Below are 21889 nucleotides of genomic sequence, written 5' to 3' on the forward strand. Positions count from 1 at the left end.
GAATACATTATCTAAATAAATATGGATATCATCATTAACAAAATTAAGATAAAAACCACATTGTTTCAAACGGGAAATGGAGATAATGTTTCGACATAAATCGGGTGCATACAAAACATATTTCAAAATAAGTTCCAAACCACTTGGAAGTTTTAACACAAAGTCTCCTTGAGCCTTAACTTGCACTTTGGCTCCATTACCCATGTAGAGACTTGATGTTCCCGTTTGCTTGCTACTTCTTTTGAACCCCTGCAATGAATTGCAAATGTGAGTTCCACATCCAGTGTCTAATACCCATGTATTAGAAGAAGTAATACTAAGCTCTATATATACCATATATACATTACCTGAGGTTTGCCCTGCATCCCTCTTGTCCTTCAACTCCTTAAGATAGACCGGACAGTTTCGTTTCCAATGACCCATCTCACTGCAACCGAAACATGGGTCTTCCTTGGGGTTTGCCTTTTCGGCTACCTTTTGCTTCTTAGCCTTGTTGATGGTTGGGGTAACCATCTTCCCCTTCCCTTTGCCTTGGTAAGCGGGTCCTTTTCTCTTAGCCACCTTTGGCTTAGAGGTCTTACCTTTGGACCCACCTTGATCGATTGTTAACACGGGTAAAGCCCTTTTACCCATGCTAGTTTTCTCCGTTCTAAGCATACCGTGAAGCTCACCTATGCTCTTATCCATCCCATTCATATTGTAATTAATTACAAATTGATCAAACCTTTTTGATAGGGAGTTAAGGATAAGATCGGTGGCTAACTCATTAGATATGTTTAGGTTAAGACGGTTAGCACGATCGATAAGGCTTTTCATCTTGAGTACATAAGATGAAACCGATTGGGTATCGTCCATACGACAAGCATGTAGCACCCGAACCGTTTCGAAGCGTTCGACACGCGCTTGTTGGAGGAACATATCCTTCAATTGCGTTATCATGTCGTATGCACTATGATGCTCGAAATCCTTTTGGAGTTCGGGTATCATAGTCCCAAGCATTAGGCATGAGACTTGAAGGGAGTCGTGGCAATACTTATCGTAAAAGGCCATTGCCTCCACATCATCCTCATCCGGTTGATCGGGAATGGGGTCCTCAAGTACATACGCTTTATCCTCTTGTTTGAGGACAATCCAAAGATTGCGGAACCAATCCATAAAGTTTGTATGGTTGAGTTTGTCTTTCTCTAAGAGAGACCTTAATGATAGGTGGTTTAGATTAAGTGGTGCGTTTGGAATGTTGTTATTATTGGCGGCCATCTACAAAATTAACAAAGTTCGTTTAAGTATCGATTTTAATTTAACATTCAATACCCTCTAAATCAAATTGAATTATTAAATTCTAGAATCCAACGGTAAACCAAATTTCGGTTAGGTGACCATTATCCCGCAATTTGATTTAGCTAGGTAGTCAATAAATGACAATTGCAATCCATTTGCAACTTCTAGAGTATGGGATCATGCAATCCTTTTGCATGGCATATTTATCCCATCAACGCCTATTTGTTCCTCATGCTTCGGTGACCCTAAGTTCATGATTCCCAAATCAAGTCGTCCTACTTGTGTAAACATGTAGACTTAACATACAAGTGGTTAGGTGACCTTTATCCCACATGTATGCGAAGTGTACCTTATTCATATTAGTTCGCTCATGACGGTTAGGTGACCTTTATCCCATCAAGAGTTTCCTAATACGTCTAAGTGTTTCCACAAAAGGATGGCGTTTAGCTTGTTTGCCTTGTTAATAAGGGATTTTAAGTTTTCATTAATTCTAGTTTGAGAAAACTTTTGCACCATACACCAACATGCATTTAGTGTATGGTTTATTTGAAAATCCATTTTCATGTTATGCAATAAAGCCAATTTTATTACTTTGATATAAACCATTTTATATGTATGATCCTTATCATGTTCTTAATAACCGATTATTAATGTCCTTTTAGCCATTTTTAATTTAACCATTTAAATTGACGTTTTGCATGTCGTTAATAATGTCAATTTTAACCAATTTAAATTGCCATTTTAGTTTGTTGTTAACTTGTGTGATTAACTTGTAGCATACAAACATACAATCCACATAATCATACAAAACAACCATGCATGCAAAATCATATGTTCACAATCAAGCCATTTTTGGTAGACATTTGTTTAGCCGAAAACAAATGCCACCGGTTAAGGGTAATAACACAAAGTAGAAGATTTTAAAATCTCCCACTTAATCTTGCATCCAAATGCTTCTTCTTGTGTTCTTCAAGTCTTCATCATCTTCATCATTTTACAAAATATATCCTAATACATTTTGTCTAGAAAATGAAAATACATCCTAATCTATTTTACATACCAAATATAAAATAAATTACATAACCAAATGAATTATTACATGCCAAATGAATAAATATTATTACAAACCAATTGAATAAATATTAATCAACCATGCATGCAACCAAACAACCACAAGGTCTAGGCATTGATTGTGAACAACAATATACAACAAAATATGACCAAATGGCAAGTTCCAAACCCATTTGAAACCTCCCAAATTCGGCCAAACATTGTAACCCACCCAAACATATAATATTTTGCATTTTACTTTCATGCATGTACATAAAATGCAAAATTATAGTGAGTTAAATAAATCATCTCGAAGCATATTTCAACAACTTCGGCTCTAGATACCATTGTTGGGATTTAACAAGTTTCATAATACTTAAAACCTTTTAAGAACCATTCAAAGAGGAAGCATGTAAAATTACCAATTGAAACTTGTATATCTTTAACCATATAAAAGTTAAATCCCAAGAAAAGGATCAAGTTGAGAAATAAGCTTACAAACTACAAGCAAGAATAAGATGTTATACCTATTCCAAGCTAGTTGAAAGTGATGAAGATGATGATGATGAATGGAGCTCCAAAACTATGAAACCTCAAGTAGTTATACCCCAAACTATGCACCAACACCCTTGCTATTGGTTAGGATTTAATTAACACTTGAAATGAACTTGCAAAACCCAAAGTATGACCCCTTTGATGGCCTTAAACCCCACGGTTTTTTTTTCAGCAGCAGCAAGGGAAGAAATGCAGTTTTTTTGATGACTTGAAAGTGTATTTTTGCATGTGTGTCTTCTCTCCAACAAGCCCTAGGATTATATGCTTATGGAGAATTGGAAAACCCTTTGACCAAGAAGGAATCTAAGCATGTGTACTAGAGTCCCAAAGCCACTTCCATACATTTAAATAAAATGGTTTTATAAAACATAATTTTATAAAATTGAATTTTATAAAAGTTATTTTATAAACTTACATTTTATTCATTATGTTTACATTATTTATAAAACCTATTTTATAAAATGTAACATAATTAATTAATTATTTACCTATAAATAATTAAATCCATATCATATAAATTATTCCATAATTTATATATATACACATCAAGTAATATTTCAGAAAACCATTTTTCTTAAAGTTCAAGTGTCGCGTATTTGATTAATGAACCAATCGTTAAAATCAAATACAAATAAAGTGTCGGTAAGCTTGTTATTAGGTATGACCCGACTTGGATCATAATATATTAGCCACATTAATTTAATATGTCTCTCGGGCATACGAAAAACTTTCAGAAACATTGTATACGTGTCTATGGTATCTCAAGATTACATAATATACAATACAAGTTGATTAAGTTATGGTTGGAATAGATTTGTTACCAATTTTCACGTAGCTAAAATGAGAAAAATTATCCAATCTTGTTTTACCCATAACTTCTTCATTTTAAATCCGTTTTGAGTGAATCAAATTGCTATGGTTTCATATTGAACTCTATTTTATGAATCTAAACAGAAAAAGTATAGGTTTATAGTCGGAAAAATAAGTTACAAGTCATTTTTGTAAAGGTAGTCATTTCAGTCGAAAGAACGACGTCTAGATGACCATTTTAGAAAACATACTTCCACTTTGAGTTTAACCATAATTTTTGGATATAGTTTCATGTTCATAATAAAAATCATTTTCCCAGAATAACAACTTTTAAATCAAAGTTTATCATAGTTTTTAATTAACTAACCCAAAACAGCCCGCGGTGTTACTACGACGGCGTAAATCCGGTTTTACGGTGTTTTTCGTGTTTCCAGGTTTTAAATCATTAAGTTAGCATATCATATAGATATAGAACATGTGTTTAGTTGATTTTAAAAGTCAAGTTAGAAGGATTAACTTTTGTTTGCGAACAAGTTTAGAATTAACTAAACTATGTTCTAGTGATTACAAGTTTAAACCTTCGAATAAGATAGCTTTATATGTATGAATTGAATGATGTTATGAACATCATTACTACCTTAAGTTCCTTGGATAAACCTACTAGAAAAGAGAAAAATGGATCTAGCTTTAATGGATCCTTGGATGGCTCGAAGTTCTTGAAGCAGAATCATGACACGAAAACAAGTTCAAGTAAGATCATCACTTGAAATAAGATTGTTATAGTTATAGAAATTGAACCAAAGTTTGAATATGATTATTACCTTGTATTAGAATGATAACCTACTGTAAGAAACAAAGATTTCTTGAGGTTGGATGTGAAGTATTTCGTATGCCCGAGAGACATATTAAAGTAATGCGGCTAATGTGTTATGATCCAAGTCGGGTCATACCCAATAACAAACTTACCGACACCTTATTAGTATTTGATCTTAATGAGTGAATCATTGATTAAATACGCGACACTTGAATTTTAAGAAAAGGTTTCTTAAATAATGTTACTTGACATGTTTATATATAAGTTATGGAATAACTTATTTAACAAGGATTTAATTATTTATAGGTTAAATAATTAATTAAGTTATGTTACATTTTATAAAAATTGGTTTTATAAAATATACATAACAAATAATATACAAGTTTATAATATGTGTTTTTTATAAAATCATGTTTATAAAAAAAACTGATTTTGTAAATTCAGTTTTTTTAAAATGTATATTATAATGTAGTCCTTGTAGTGGCATTGGGAGTTAAAGAAGCATGCTAAGATTCTTCATTGAATGCCCCATACTTTTACTAGTATCTATATGCATGCTACATGACTAAATGCTTACCAATACATGAAAACATATCAAGTTGTAGTGTAAAAAAAACTGCACACAGCAGCCTATTTGGCCGTGATTTTAGGACTCAAGAGGGAGTTCCAAACATTGTTTTGCAAGCTAAAATCAAGTGTCTTTAAATCCTAACTAAAGGCTAGGGTGTTGGGTACAAGTTTGGGGTATTATCCCTTGAGGTTTCATAGTTTTGAAGCTTCATTCATCATCATTCTTTCATTAGCTGCTGTCCAGTTTTTCAGGGTGTGAAAGAAGAGGGTTTCTAGCTTGGTTTTAAGGTGATTAAGTGTATAAATCATAACCAAGTTCAAGGGTGGTGTTGGTGCATCAAAAGCTTGGGGTTTTAACACACTTGTTCATCATCTTCATTATCATTTTAACCTCCTAACTTGGAGAAGGTATAACTTCATGAACTAGCTCTTTTACTTTTAAGCATATATTCTTGACTTGATATTCATATGGGATTCATGTTTAAATGGTTAAACTTTATATTAATTTGTTTACATTAATATGCTTCCGCTTTACGTTCAAATTGGTTTTGACATGCTCTACATGAAACTTGTTAATATAATGAATTCCAACAATGGTATCTAGAGCCAAAGTCATAGATATATGCTTCTTGTATTTGGCTTGTAAACCCATTTTCTTTACAATCTAGTAACATGCATGAAACTAGAAAGTAAAATTTTTGGGTTTTGGGTGGGGTTATATTTTGGCCGAAATTATGGGGTTCCAAATGGGTTTTGGAGCTTCAAGTTTGGCCAAGATTTGTTGTTGTTTTGGTTCACAATCATGCCTTGACCTTGTGGTTGGATTTGTGTGTGATTTGGTTGTATTTTGATGCTTGTAAATTCATTCATTTGGTTTGTAATAATCTTGTAATTTTATGATGTAATTTATTTTATTTGGTATGTAAAATAGATTAGGTTGTAATTTCCTTTTCTAGAAAAAATGTATTAGGTTATATATTTTGTAAAAAGAAAAGTGAAGATTCAAGAAGATTACAAGATGGAGCATAAGGATGCAAGAGTTAGTGGGAGATTTGTTAATCTCCTACTTTGTGGTTTTAACCCTTTAAGTAACACTTGTTTTGGCTAAACAAGTGTTTACCACTTTGGCATGATTGTGGACTTTTATTTTGCATGCTTAGTTGTTTATTGTATGATTGTGGATTGTATGTTTGTATGCTACAAGTTAATCACACAAGTTAACAACAAATAAAACTAAAATTTAATTGGTTAAATTAGACGTTATTAACAACATGCAAAAATGACAATTTAAATGGTTAAATTGAAACAACAAAAGGACACTAATAAATGGTTATTAAGGACATAAATAACAATGCATATAAAATGGTTTTTAGCAAAGTAATTGGCTTTACTAATATGACATGAAAATTGGCTTTTCATAATGAACTATACACCAAATGCATGTTGGTGTATGGCAAATGTTTTCTTAAACTAGAATTTATGAAAACTTAAAATCCCTTAACTAAAACTAGGCAAACAAGTTAAACGCCATCCTTTTGTAGGAACACTTGAACATAGTAGTGAACTCATAATGGAATAAAGGTCACCTAACCATTATGAACTAACTAATATGGTTAAGGTAAAATTCGCATGCTTGTGGGATAAAGGTCACCTAACCACTTGTATGTTAATTTTACAAGTTTACACAAGTAGGACGACTTGATTTGGAAATCATGAACTTAGGGTCACCGAAGCATGAGGAACAAATAGGCGTTGATGGGATAAATATGCCATGCAAAAGGATTGCATGATCCCATAATTTAGAAGTTGCAAAAGGATTGCAATTGTCATATAAATGACTACCTAGCTAAATCAAATAACGGGATAAAGGTCACCTAACCGAAATTTGATTTACCGTTGGATTCTAATATTTAATAAAACAATTAATTATAAAAGGGTGTTGTTTATTAAATTTAAAATCGATACTAAAATAAACTTTGTTAAATTTTGTAGATGGCCGCAAATAACAACAACATGCAAAATGCACCACTTAACCTAAACAACCTATCATTAAGGTCTCTCCTCGAGAAAGACAAACTCAACCATACGAACTTTATGGATTGGTTCCGTAATCTTAGGATTGTCCTCAAACTTGAGGACAAAGCGTATGTGTTGGAGGACCCTATTCCCGACCAACCGGATGAGGAAGATATAGAGGGCATGGTTTATTATGACAAGTATTGCGCCGATTCGGTGCAAGTCGCTTGTCTAATGCTTGGGACTATGATACCCGAACTCCAAAAGGATTTCGAACATCATAGTGCATATGACATGATTACGCAATTGAAGGAGATGTTCCTTCAACAAGCACGTGTCGAGCGCTTCGAAACGGTTCGAGCGCTACATGCATGTCGTATGGATGACACCCAATCCGTCTCCTCTTATGTCCTCAAAATGAAGAGCCTTATTGATCGTGCTAACCGTCTTAACCTAAACATATCAAATGAGTTAGCCACCGATCTTATCCTTAATTCCCTATCAAAAAGGTTTGATCAATTTGTAATTAATTACAATATGAATGGGATGGATAAGAGCATAGGTGAGCTTCACGGTATGCTTAGAATGGCGGAAACTAGCATGGGTAAAAGGGCTTTACCCGTGTTAGCAATCGATCAAGGTGGGTCCAAAGGTAACACCTCTAAGCCAAAGGTGGCTAAGAGAAAAGGACCCGCCTATCAAGGCAAAGGGAAGGGGAAGATGGTTAACCCAACCATCAACAAAGCCAAGAAGCAAAAGGTCACCGAGAAGGCAAACCCCAAAGAAGACCCGTGTTTCGGTTGCGGTGAAATGGGTCACTGGAAGCGAAATTGCCCGGTCTATCTTAAGGAGTTGAAGGACAAGAGGGATGCGGGGCAAACCTCAGGTAATTTATATATGGTATATATTGAGCTTAATATTACTTCTTCTAATACATGGGTATTAGACACGGGATGTGGAACTCATATTTGCAATTCTTTGCAGGGGTTCAAAAGAAGTGATCATATGGCGGGAACATCGAGTCTCTATATGGGCAATGGTGCAAAGGTGCATGTTAAAGCTCAAGGAGATTTTGTTTTGAAGCTTCCAAGCGGATTGGAACTTATTTTAAAAAATGTTTTGTATGCTCCGGATTTGTGTAGAAACATTATTTCTATTTCTCGTTTGAAACAATGTGGTTTTAATGTTAATTTTATTAATGATGATATCCATGTTTGTTTAGATAATGTGTTCTATTTCAAGGCTTCGCCTTCAAATGGAATTTATGAATTGGTTCATGATGACACATCATCTAGTAGCTCAATGTACCATACAAGCACCAAGAAACTCAAAAGGGATTTGAGTGATTCCTACTTATGGCATTGTCGCCTTGGTCACATAAACAAGAACCGAATGCATACACTTTAAAAGAATGGACTTTTGAAATCAAATGAAATGGATTCGTTTGATGTATGTGAATCTTGTTTACAAGGCAAGATGACTAAAGCACCTTTCAAAGGGACCTACGAAAGGGCTAAAGACTTATTGGGATTAATACATTCGGATGTGTGTGGACCCTTTAAGCCCATGACAAGGAATGGTGAAAGATACTTTGTTACTTTCATTGATGACTTTAGTCGTTTCAGATATGTCTACTTGTTAAGACATAAGGATGAAACTTTTGAAGCATTCAAAGAATATCAAAACGAAGTACAAAATTAACTCAATAAGACAATTAAGGTACTTCGTACCGATAGAGGAGGTGAATACCTAAGCGATGCCTTCCAAGATCATTTTAGGAGTTGTGGGATCATCTCACAACTTACTCCACCCGGAACACCCCAACTTAATGGAGTTTCTGAAAGGAGGAACCTAACCCTAATGGATATGGTTCGATCTATGATGGCAAGAAGCTCGTTACCTCTATCATTTTGGGGTTATTGTCTAAGCTCCGCGGCTCGTATTTTAAATATGGCCCCAACCAAGAAAGTGGAACGAACTCCTCATGAGATGTGGTTTGGAAAACCTCCTTCTCTTTCATACTTGAAAGTATGGGGATGTGAAGCTTATCCTAAGCGTCATGTTGCTAATAAGTTGCATGCTCGATCCACAAAGTGTATCTTCATAGGATATCCCAAGGATGATATGGGATACTATTTCTATGATCCGACCGAGCAAAGTGTATTTATTGCTCGAAAGGCGGAATTCCTTGAAACCAAATTCCTTATGGAAGGTGATGGTGAAAGGAAAATAGATCTTGTAGAGGTACAAGATCAAGTTGATGATACACAAGTGGTTGACACTAGTACTCAACATGAGGATGTTGAAAATGATCAAGTGGATGATCAAAGTACACAAGACGTTCGAAGATCTAGTAGGATTAGTAATCCTCCTGAGAGATATGGTTTTCTCGTGGATGGTTGCTATACGGTTGATTTGGATGAACCGACAAACTACGAAGATGCTTTATCAAGGATTGATAAAGATAAATGGCAGGAAGCCATGAACGCCGAGATGCAATCCATGTGTGAAAACCAAGTTTGGGAACTTATAGTGCAACCTCCTAGCTCCAAGCTAGTTGATTGCAAATGGCTTTTCAAGAAGAAAACCGACATACATGGAAACTTGGATACATACAAAGCTAGACTTGTAGCAAAAGGTTTCACTCAAACTCAAGGGGTTGACTATGATGAAACTTTCTTGCCAGAGGCAATGCTAAAGTCTATTAGGATATTATTTGCCATTGCTGCTCACTATGACTATGAAATATGGCAAATGGATGTCAAAACCGCTTTCCTAAATGGATATCTTGAGGAAGATGTCTATATGGTACAGCCCGAAGGTTTTGTTGATCCAAAAAATCCTAAAAAGGTATGCAAGTTAAAGAAATCAATCTACGGATTGAAACAAGCATCTAGAATGTGGAATCATCATTTTAATGAAGAGGCAAAGAAATTTGGCTTCATTAAAAATGGTGATGAAGCTTGTGTATACAAGAAGGCTAGTGGGAGCTCTATAATATTCCTTGTGCTATATGTGGATGATATATTATTATTTGGGAATGATATTACCACAATGCAAGGAGTCAAAACTTGGCTTAAAAGTTGCTTCTCCATTAAGGATCTTGGAGACGCACATTACATATTGGGGATAGGGATCTATAGGAATAGATCCAAGAGATTGATAGGTTTAAGTCAAAGTACATACATTGATAAAATCTTGAAAAGGTTCAAGATGGAAAACTCTAAGAAAGGTTTGGTACCTATTCAAAGAGGAACCGTTCTCAGTTCATCTCAGTGTCCTACCACGAAAGATGAACAAGAGAGAATGAAGAAAGTCCCATACGCATCTGCTATTGGGTCTATCATGTATGCGATGATATGTACTAGACCGGATGTGTCATGCGCTCTAAGCTTGACAAGTAGATACCAGAAGAACCCAGGAAACAGTCATTGGATTGCTGTTAAAAGTATATTGAAATACCTTAGGAGAACTAAGGATATGTTTCTAATATATGGGTCTGGTGAGGAGGAACTCGCCGTAAAAGGTTACGTGGACGCGAGTTTCCAAACTGATCGAGATGACTCTCGATCACAATCCGGTTATGTCTTCATGTTAAATGGTGGTGCAGTCTCTTGGAAGAGTTCAAAACAGGATGTTGTTGCGTTATCCACTACAGAGTCGGAGTACATTGCCGCCTCACTGGCAGCTCAGGAAGCTGCATGGATGAAGAAATTCATCGACGACTTAGGAGTGGTCCCTTCCATTCAGGACCCTCTTGAGATCTTTTGTGACAACGAGGGTGCGATTGCTCAAATCAAGGAACCTCGTGCTCATCAAAAGACTCGTCACATTGAGCGGAGATTCAACTACATCAGGGATGAGGTTGAAAAGGGAAAGATATGTATTCACAAAGTTCACACAGATCATAATGTTGCGGATCCACTCACGAAGCTTTTACATGGGCCAAAACATGAGGGACATGTTTGTGCATTAGGGCTTCGATATTCTAGTGATTGGAAATGATCTATTTTATGTATTGTAACGGAACCAATTAGTTCAAACTCATTAATATAATTATTGTATTAATTTAATTATGAGTCATGTTCCAATTTTGCATATTTTATCCATGAATAAACTATTATTCTAAATTCCGTAGTTGATCACATTTGTGGGAACAAGTGTGAGGTCTAGACTATTATGAACTTGGATTGGTTAACATTCATATGGTGAATGTGGGGCAAGGTTGCAACCAAGGTTCATAGATATTTGTGGGACACAAATATTGGAAGACCCGCTCTCAAGATTTACTGTATGGAGCTTTTGTAGTTGATCACATGTAATCTTGAGTAAAGTAGAATATCATTGTATCCTCTGACCTGAGATACATATTGGGTTCAGATATTCACTAAATATCGTACCTTGATTCTTTCCTTCGCTATTCTGAGAAGGTAGCTCATAAGGGAGGCTTCAGGTATGGTACAAGGTGTAGTGTCTAGGACGTATGTAGTCAAGATGGAATTTGTCCCTCTTATTCGTTGAGAGTCAGATGTCTAAGGCCTGATAAAGTTAAATCTATAAGAGAGTGATCATTCTATATCTCTTAGATTTAACATGACATCTAGGACAAAAGGATATATTGAAAGATTCACCTAAATCATATTCGAGATGGGAACTCGAAAGGGATGATGTTATTGAATGGCACTAAGTCATAACATATTAGGGGTGATGGACGGTAGTTAGGTGGTATCCATCACTTGCATTAATTTCTTATGTTTCTCTTTCAAGTGGGAGATTGAAGTATTTCGTATGCCCGAGAGACATATTAAAGTAATGCGGCTAATGTGTTATGATCCAAGTCAGGTCATACCCAATAACAAACTTACCGACACCTTATTAGTATTTGATCTTAATGAGTGAATCATTGATTAAATACGCGACACTTGAATTTTAAGAAAAGGTTTCTTAAATAATGTTACTTGACATGTTTATATATAAGTTATGGAATAACTTATTTAACAAGGATTTAATTATTTATAGGTTAAATAATTAATTAAGTTATGTTACATTTTATAAAAATTGGTTTTATAAAATATACATAACAAATAATATACAAGTTTATAATATGTGTTTTTTATAAAATCATGTTTATAAAAAAAACTGATTTTGTAAATTCAGTTTTTTTAAAATGTATATTATAATGTAGTCCTTGTAGTGGCATTGGGAGTTAAAGAAGCATGCTAAGATTCTTCATTGAATGCCCCATACTTTTACTAGTATGTATATGCATGCTACATGACTAAATGCTTACCAATACATGAAAACATATCAAGTTGTAGTGTAAAAAAAAAACTGCACACAGCAGCCTATTTGGCCGTGATTTTGGGACTCAAGAGGGAGTTCCAAACATTGTTTTGCAAGCTAAAATCAAGTGTTTTTAAATCCTAACTAAAGGCTAGGGTGTTGGGTACAAGTTTGGGGTATTATCCCTTGAGGTTTCATAGTTTTGAAGCTTCATTCATCATCATTCTTTCATTAGCTGCTGTCCAGTTTTCAGGGTGTGAAAGAAGAGGGTTTCTAGCTTGGTTTTAAGGTGATTAAGTGTATAAAACATAACCAAGTTCAAGGGTGGTGTTGGTGCATCAAAAGCTTGGGGTTTTAACACACTTGTTCATCATCTTCATTATCATTTTAACCTCCTAACTTGGAGAAGGTATAACTTCATGAACTAGCTCTTTTACTTTTAAGCATATATTCTTGACTTGATATTCATATGGGATTCATGTTTAAATGGTTAAACTTTATATTAATTTGTTTACATTAATATGCTTCCGCTTTACGTTCAAATTGGTTTTGACATGCTCTACATGAAACTTGTTAATATAATGAATTCCAACAGGATGATCACCTTACAAGATTGGAAGTGAGCTAGCAAACTTGAAAGTATTCTTGATTTTATGAAACTAGAACTTTTGGAATTTATGAAGAACACTTAGAACTTGAAGATATAACTTGAGAGAGATCAATTAGATGAAGAAAATTGAAGAATGAAAGTGTTTGTAGGTGTTTTTGGTCGTTGGTGTATGGATTAGATATAAAGGATATGTAATTTTGTTTTCATGTAAATAAGTCATGAATGATTACTCATATTTTTGTAATTTTATGAGATATTTCATGCTAGTTGCCAAATAATGGTTCCCACATGTGTTAGATGACTCACATGGGCTGCTAAGAGCTGATCATTGGAGTGTATATACCAATAGTACATACATCTAAAAGCTGTGTATTGTACGAGTACGAATACGGGTGCATACGAGTAGAATTGTTGATGAAACTGAACGAGGATGTAATTGTAAGCATTTTTGTTAAGTAGAAGTATTTTGATAAGTGTATTGAAGTCTTTCAAAAGTGTATAAATACATATTAAAACACTACATGTATATAAATTTTAACTGAGTCATTAAGTCATCGTTAGTCGTTACATGTAAGTGTTGTTTTGAAACCTTTAGGTTAACGATCTTGTTAAATGTTGTTAACCCAATGTTTATAATATCAAATGAGATTTTAAATTATTATATTATCATGATATTATCATGTATGAATATCTCTTAATATGATATATATATATACATTAAATGTCTTTACAACGATAATCGTTACATATATGTCTCGTTTAAAAATCATTAAGTTAGTAGTCTTGTTTTTACATATGTAGTTCATTGTTAATATACTTAATGATATGTTTACTTATCATAGTATCATGTTAACTATATATATATATCCATATATATGTCATCATGTAGTTTTTACAAGTTTTAACGTTCGTGAATCACCGGTCAACTTGGGTGGTCAATTGTCTATATGAAACATATTTCAATTAATCAAGTCTTAACAAGTTTGATTGCTTAACATGTTGGAAACATTTAATCATGTAAATATCAATCTCAATTAATATATATAAACATGAAAAAGTTCGGGTCACTACAAATAGCTTGAAAGAGCTCCGCCTTCCGCCCAGATCATACGAAAGGTATGAGGGAATTCTTGTGCTATGCAAAGTGAGTCAAGAATGGCCGAGCACTTCTGTGCCAGTACTTCGTGAGAAAAACCAGGGTAGGATGTGATATGATCATCCTATTATATATAAATGTGTTTCTACTGCTTGTCATGTTTGCTTAAATTGCTGTTCATGTTCAATTTTTGCAGCCAACTCCGTGATGCAGGTTCGTTCTGCTATTTTATCCGTTGATCTTGATGATGACGAGGAGGTCACTGCTCGTGACAAAACGGATGAACAGCTAGAGGCGGAGAGAGCTGCAGCTGAGGCTAAAGCTGTTGCTGATGCTGTTGCTGCTGAAAAGGGGGAAGAAATTGTTGTTAGCAGCTCAAACAGTGAATCTGGATCTAAAGAGACAGATACTGAGCGGACAGCGGACGACACCACCACCGCCGAGCAGCAGACATATGGTTCGGTTGATATCACGGGTGAAACAAACCCCACCCCCCTCCAACCTAAAAGACAAGGAAGAAGAGCATAGGCTCTAAGAGAGTAAAAAGTACAGAGGGGGGCCAAAAGCAGAAACGCAGAAGAAGTCTGTCCATTCTGCTCTTTCTTGATAATGCACATGTTTTTTGCTTATAACTGTTATGTTTGTTCATAATGCTAATTTGTTCTTGTTAGTAATTTTAGCAGAATCTTATGATAGCCAAGGGAAGGCTACTGAGGGCGGTGAACGGGTGCCGGAGGAAAACCGTGAGAGTGAAGGAGATAAAACACTAAAAACTCCAGACTACAACTTCACTCCCTTTAATGAATCTGAGTTTGAACAGAGGGTGGATGACGATGCCTCCTATCATTCTCCTCCTCCCAACACTGGCAACCCTGCTGTCACATCATCAAATGTGCAAGTGCCATAAGTTCCTGCTCATGTTAGTACATTGCAGGCACTCATTGATTATCCTACTACTAAGAGCAAAGGTTTTGCAACTGCTCTTCAGGTATTAACGATTAAATCATCTGTCTGCCTGTACCTGCAATTTATTTACGTAATCTTGCAATATTTAATCATAATATTTTGCTGTTGCAGGGTTGTGCTATCCCTGAGTTGAAACCTCCTTTAAACACTCTCCGTTCTGAACAACTCAAGGAATCAACTGCTGCTACTCACTTGCTACTAACCAATCAGCTGGAGTCCGTCCTGCATGTAGTGACCCGAACTTTTCCATGTTTATATATATATTAAATGAAATTTTTATTTACATGATTAATTGTTTCCAACATGTTAAGCAATCAAACTTGTTAAAACTTGATTAATTGAAATAGGTTTCATATAGACAATTGACCAACCAAGTTGACTGGTGATTCACGAACGTTAAAACTTGTAAAAACTATATAATGACATATATATGGATATATATATATATATATATAGTTAACATGATATTATGATAAGTAAACATATCATTAAGTATATTAACAATGAACTACATATGTAAAAACAAGACTACTAACTTAATGATTTTGAAACGAGACATATATGTAACGATTATCGTTGTAACGACATTAAATGTATATATATCATATTAAGAGATATTCATGCATCATAATAACATGATAATATAATAATTTAAAATCTCATTTGATATTATAAACATTGGATTAACAACATTTAACAAGATCGTTAACCTAAAGGTTTCAAAACAACACTTACATGTAACGACTAACGATGACTTAACGACTCAGTTAAAATGTATATACATGTAGTGTTTTAATATGTATTCATACTCTTTTGAAAGACTTCAAGACACTTATCAAAGTACTTCTACTTAACAAAAATTCTTACAATTACATCCTCGTTTAGTTTCATCAACAATTCTACTCGTATGCACCTGTATTCGTACTCGTACAATACACAGCTTTTAGATGTATGTACTCTTGGTATATACACTCCAATGATCAGATTTTAGCAGCCCATGTGAGTCACCTAACACATGTGAGAACCATCATTTGGCGACTAGAATGAAATATCTCATAAAATTACAAAAATATGAGTAATCATTCATGACTTATTTACATGAAAACAAAATTACATATTCTTTATATCTAATCCATACAACAACGACCATAAACACCTACAAACACTTTCATTCTTCAATTTTCTTCATCTAATTGATCTCTCTCAATTTCTATCTTCAAGTTCTAAGTGTTCTTCAGAAATTCTACAAGTTCTAGTTTCATAAAATCAAGAATACTTCCAAGTTTGCTAGCTTACTTCCATTCTTGTAGAGTGATCATCCAACCTCAAGAAATCTTTCTTATTTACAGTAATATATCTTTCTAATACAAGGTAATACTCATATTCAAACTTTGATTCAATTTCTATAACTATAACAATCTTATTTCGAGTGGAAATCTTACTTGAACTTGTTTTCGTGTCATGATTCTACTTCAAGAACTTTCAAGCCATCTAAGATCCTTTGAAGCTAGATCCATTTGTCTCTTTTCCAGTAGGTTTATCCACAAAACTTAAGGTAGTAATGATGTTCATAACATCATTCGATTCATACATATACAGCTATCTTATTCGAAGGTTTAAACTTGATATCACTAGAACATAGTTTAGTTAATTCTAAACTTGTTCGCAAACAAAAGTTAATCCTTCTAACTTGAATTTTAAAATCAACTAAACACATGTTCTATATCTATATGATATGCTAACTTAATGATTTAAAACCTGGAAACACGAAAAACACCGTAAAACTGGACATACGTCGTCGTAGTAACACCGCGGGCTGTTTTGGGTTTGATAATTAAAAACTCTGATAAACTTTGATTTAAAAGTTGTTCTTTTGGGAAAATGATTTTTATTATGAACATGAAATTATATCCAAAAATCATGGTTAAACTCAAAGTGGAAGTATGTTTTTCAAAATGGTCATCAAGACATCATTCTTTCGACTGAAATGACTACCTCTTACAAAAACGACTTGTAACTTATATTTTCGACTATAAACCTATACTTTTTCTGTTTAGATTCATAAAATAGAGTTCAATATGAAACCATAGCAATTTGATTCACTCAAAACGTATTTAAAATGAAGAAGTTATGGGTAAAACAAGATTGGATATTTTTTGATTTTTGTAGCTACGAGAAATATTAACAATTCTATACAAATCATATCCTAGCTAACTTATATTGTATTATACATGTATTCTAATATATTATATAAACTTGGGATACCATAGATATGTACGCAAATGTTTTGACATATCATATCGACCCATGTATATATATTATTTGGAACAACCATAGACACTCTATATGCAGTAATGTTGGAGTTAGCTATACAGGGTTGAGGTTGATTCCAAAAATATATATACTTTGAGTTGTGATCTAGCCTGAGACGTGTATACACTGGGTCGTGGATTGATTGAAGATAATATATATCGATTTATTTCTGTACATCTAACTGTGGACAACTAGTTGTAGGTTACTAACGAGGACAGCTGACTTAATAAACTTAAAACATCAAAATGTATTAAAAGTGTTGTAAATATATTTTGAACATACTTTGATATATATGTACATATTTGTTATAGGTTCGTGAATCGACCAGTGGCTAAGTCTTACTTCCCGACGAAGTAAAAATCTGTGAAAGTGAGTTATAGTCTCACTTTTAAAATCTAATATTTTGGGATGAGAATACATGCAGTTTTATAAATGTTTTACGAAATAGAAACAAGTAAATGAAACTACATTATATGGGTGACTGATCGAAGCCGAATATGCCCCTTTTGCTTGGTAGCCTAAGAATTAGTAAACCGATCTACTAATTGACGCGAATCTTAAAGATAGATCTATTGGGCCTAACGAACCCCAACCAAAGTACCGGATGCTTTAGTACTTCGAATTCGTTTTTATCATGTCCGAAGAATTTTCCGGAATGATAGGGGATATTCTTATATGCATCTTGTTAATGTCGGTTGCCAGGTGTTCACCATATGAATGAATTTTATCTCTATGTATGGGATGTATATTGAAATATGAAATCTTGTGGTCTATTATTATGATTTGATAATATATAGGTTAAACCTATAACTCACCAACATTTTTGTTGACGTTTTAAGCATGTTTATTCTCAGGTGATTATTAAGAGCTTCTGTTGTTGCATACTAAAATAAGGACAAGATTTGGAGTCGATGCTTGTATGATATTATGTAAAAACTGCATTCAAGAAACTTATTTTTGATGTAATATATTCTTATTGTAAACCATTATGTAATGGTCGTGTGTAATCGGTATATTTTAGATTATCATTATTTGATAATCTACGTAATGCTTTTTAAACCTTTATCGATAAAATAAAGGTTATGGTTGTTTTAAAAATGAATGCAGTCTTCGAAAAACGTCTCATATAGAGGTCAAAACCTCGCGACGAAATCAATTAATATGGAACGTTTATAATCAATATGAACGGGACTTTTCACTTGGTATCCGAGCATTGGTCTTAGAGAATCAGAATATTTGCATTAGTGTGTCTTATCGAGTTTGTTAGGATGCATTAGTGAGTCTGGACTTCGACCGTATTTTCTTTAAAAATGATTGCTTAACTTTTTTGTTGGAAACTATATATTATTAACATGTAAATATTATGTGATATATTAATCTCTTAACATATTTGATATTGTGTGATAGATGTCTACCTCTAGCACAAATCCCACTGACTCACCTAATAATAACGAATAGTCGAATATATATTGGCAAGTTTCCGAAGAACCAGAAGAAGAGAAAATAGAACCGGAAGAAGAGGAACCGGAAGAAGAAGAGGTTCCGGAAGGGGGAATAGTAGGAACCACAGAAAACTGGTCAAATAAAAGAAAATCCTCAACCAATGGAGCAAAGTTATTAATGGTCAATGGTGTTTCCGCTAAGGAAGCAAAATATTGGGAAAATTACCAATTTTCTGATGAATCGGATCCTGATGAGGATTCTGATGATGTTATAGAAATTACCCCGACCCAATTTAATGAGGCAAAAGAAAATAATAAGGGAAAAGGCATCAAAATAGATAAATCTGATTCCGACCCCGACGAACTTTATATGTACCATCAACACCCGTATTTTCAATATCGTGACAATATCCCGGGAACCTCTAAACCACCAGGTTTTTCTAAACCAATGTGGAAAACGACGACTCGTATTAGAAGAACATCATATATCCCTATAAGATTAGGAAAAAGAACTAAGTCCGAAGAAGAAGAAACCAGTGATTCAGATTAAAGGGGTGTGAGCATGTTGTGTAATAAATGTATTGTAGTGTGCTTGTACTTTTATGTTCTATGTAAAAATTGCTTGTATTGTTTGTTATTACGAATCTAATCCTTGCCTATTTTACTGTATAAAAACAAAATGGACGTTAAGGGTAGACAACCGAATATTTTAGAAGACCTACCAGAGGATATGATTGAGGAAATCTTGTCTAGAGTCGGTCAGAATTCATCAGCACATTTAGTTATGGCGAAATTAACTTGTCAAACATTTGAAAGACTTTTAGAAAATGCCTTAGGTTATAAAAGGCTTTCCTTTGATAGGTGGGGTATATCACATTGGGGAGACCGTAAGTTACGCCGTGTTTTCTTTAAAACATTAAATGCGGGGAACCCAAATGCAATTTTACGCTACGGGTTAAGAACCTATTTTGACTCTACATATCCCAACATAGGATTTCGTGAATTAGAAAGAGCTTCTAACATGCAACATAAAGAAGCATGTTATGCTTACGGGTTAGTGATGTTCGCTTCTTACCAAAGTGAGAAAAAGAATATCGGATTGCAACTTTTAAATAAAACCTTCCCACAAGTGACGGATTCAGTAGTTGGGGTGAGAAACAAGGTTTTTAGATAATTACGGGGCTGATGGACATTACGAAACCCTCGTCCTTTTGACGACGTTACAACATGCTGCCTAGCCAATGGTCATAACGGTTATTTTCCACAAGACCAAGGATGGGAAGTCGTCTTAGTAAAACCAGAATGCATGACTTGTTTCTGGACTTATGAATTACGTGTCTTTATTTCCTTTGCTGAACAACTTGCGTATTAACTAGATTTATCTTCAAAACTGTCCTGTATCATAGTGTACTATATTTCATGTTATATGTAATATAGCAAAGTTGTAAGTTTGAAGAATATTTGTATGTGATATATTATTATAATCAGTTTTTCATATAGAATTGTAGTAGTTGAATTGTATATTAGCTAATAAGTATGAACTTAACGGGTAGGTAGTACCCGAATTTAAACTTATAAAACGCTAATATGAAGAAAAAGCTTTTATAAATGAGTTCATATTATGCTACGAAATACTATTGACTACTCTTAATATTCTGTATGATTAACTCGATTCAGTTGTCTATTTTGAAGGAAATGGCACCGACTACTCGACACACCATGAATATGAACGAAGAGGAATTCCGTACCTTTCTTGCTGCAAACATAGCCGTAGTACAGGCTGCGCTACATACTAACAATAATGCTGAATCTAGTAATGCAGCTAACGGCGCAAGAAATCGTGCATGATGCACCTACAAAGAATTCACTGCCTGCAAACCTTTGGAATTTGATGGAACCGAAGGACCAATTGGATTGAAACGGTGGACCGAGAAAGTCGAATCGGTGTTTGCCATAAGTAAGTGTACTGAAGAGGACAAAGTTAAGTACGCTACGCATACCTTCACAGGTACTGCGTTAACGTGGTGGAACATCTATCTTGAACAGGTAGGATAAAATACTGCTTACGCACTACCGTGGTCGGCATTCAAGCAATTGATGAATGAGCAGTACCGTCCTAGAAACGAAGTCAATAAACTCAAGGCAGAACTTAGAGAGTTACGAACACAAGGGTTCAACGTTACCACATATGAACGACGATTCACAGAGTTGTGCCTATTGTGCCCGGGATCATTTGAAGATGAAGAAGAGAAGATCGACGCGTTTGTAAAAGGGTTACCAGTAAGGATTCAAGAAGATGTAAGTTCACACGAGCCCGCTTCTATACAGAAGGCAAGTCGAATGGCTCATAAACTCATAAATCAGATTGAGGGAAGAATTAAAGAGCAGGCAGCCGAAGAAGCCAACACGAAACAACTCAAGAGGAAGTGGGAGGAAAACGGTGACAAGTGTCACCAGTACAACAACAATAACAATTACAACCACAATCGCAACAACTATCCCAACAACCGCAACAACAATCGCAACAATAACCGCAATCCTAACAATAACTACAACAAACATCCCAACAACAACAACAACAACAACTAAACAACCGTTTCAACAACAATAACAATCCCAACAACAACCTCAATAACAACAACGGCAACAAAAACCAAAAACAGCCATGTCATAGGTGTGAAGAAAATCACCAGGGGTTTTGCACGACATTTTGCAACAGGTGTAAAATAAATGGTCATAGCGCGACAAAGTGTGAGGTCTACGGACCAAAGTTTAATAGAATTAAGGGAGCAAATAATGCCGGAACAAGTAATTCCGAAACGAATAGTGTTGGAGCAAGTAATACCAACGCTGTTTGTTATAAATGTGGAAAACCGGGCCACATTATTAGAAATTGCCTGAATCAGGGGAATACTAATGGGCAGGGCTGTGGAAGAGTTTTCAATATTAATGCGGCAGAAGCACAGGAAGACTCAGAGCTTGTTACGGGTACGTTTCTTATTGACGATAAATCTGCTTATGTTTTATTTGATTCGGGTGCGGATAGAAGCTATATGAGTAGAGAAATTTGTGCTAAATTAAGTTGC

The sequence above is a fragment of the Rutidosis leptorrhynchoides genome, chromosome 1 (genome assembly GCF_046630445.1).
Source record: "Rutidosis leptorrhynchoides isolate AG116_Rl617_1_P2 chromosome 1, CSIRO_AGI_Rlap_v1, whole genome shotgun sequence".
Classification (NCBI taxonomy): domain Eukaryota; kingdom Viridiplantae; phylum Streptophyta; class Magnoliopsida; order Asterales; family Asteraceae; genus Rutidosis; species Rutidosis leptorrhynchoides.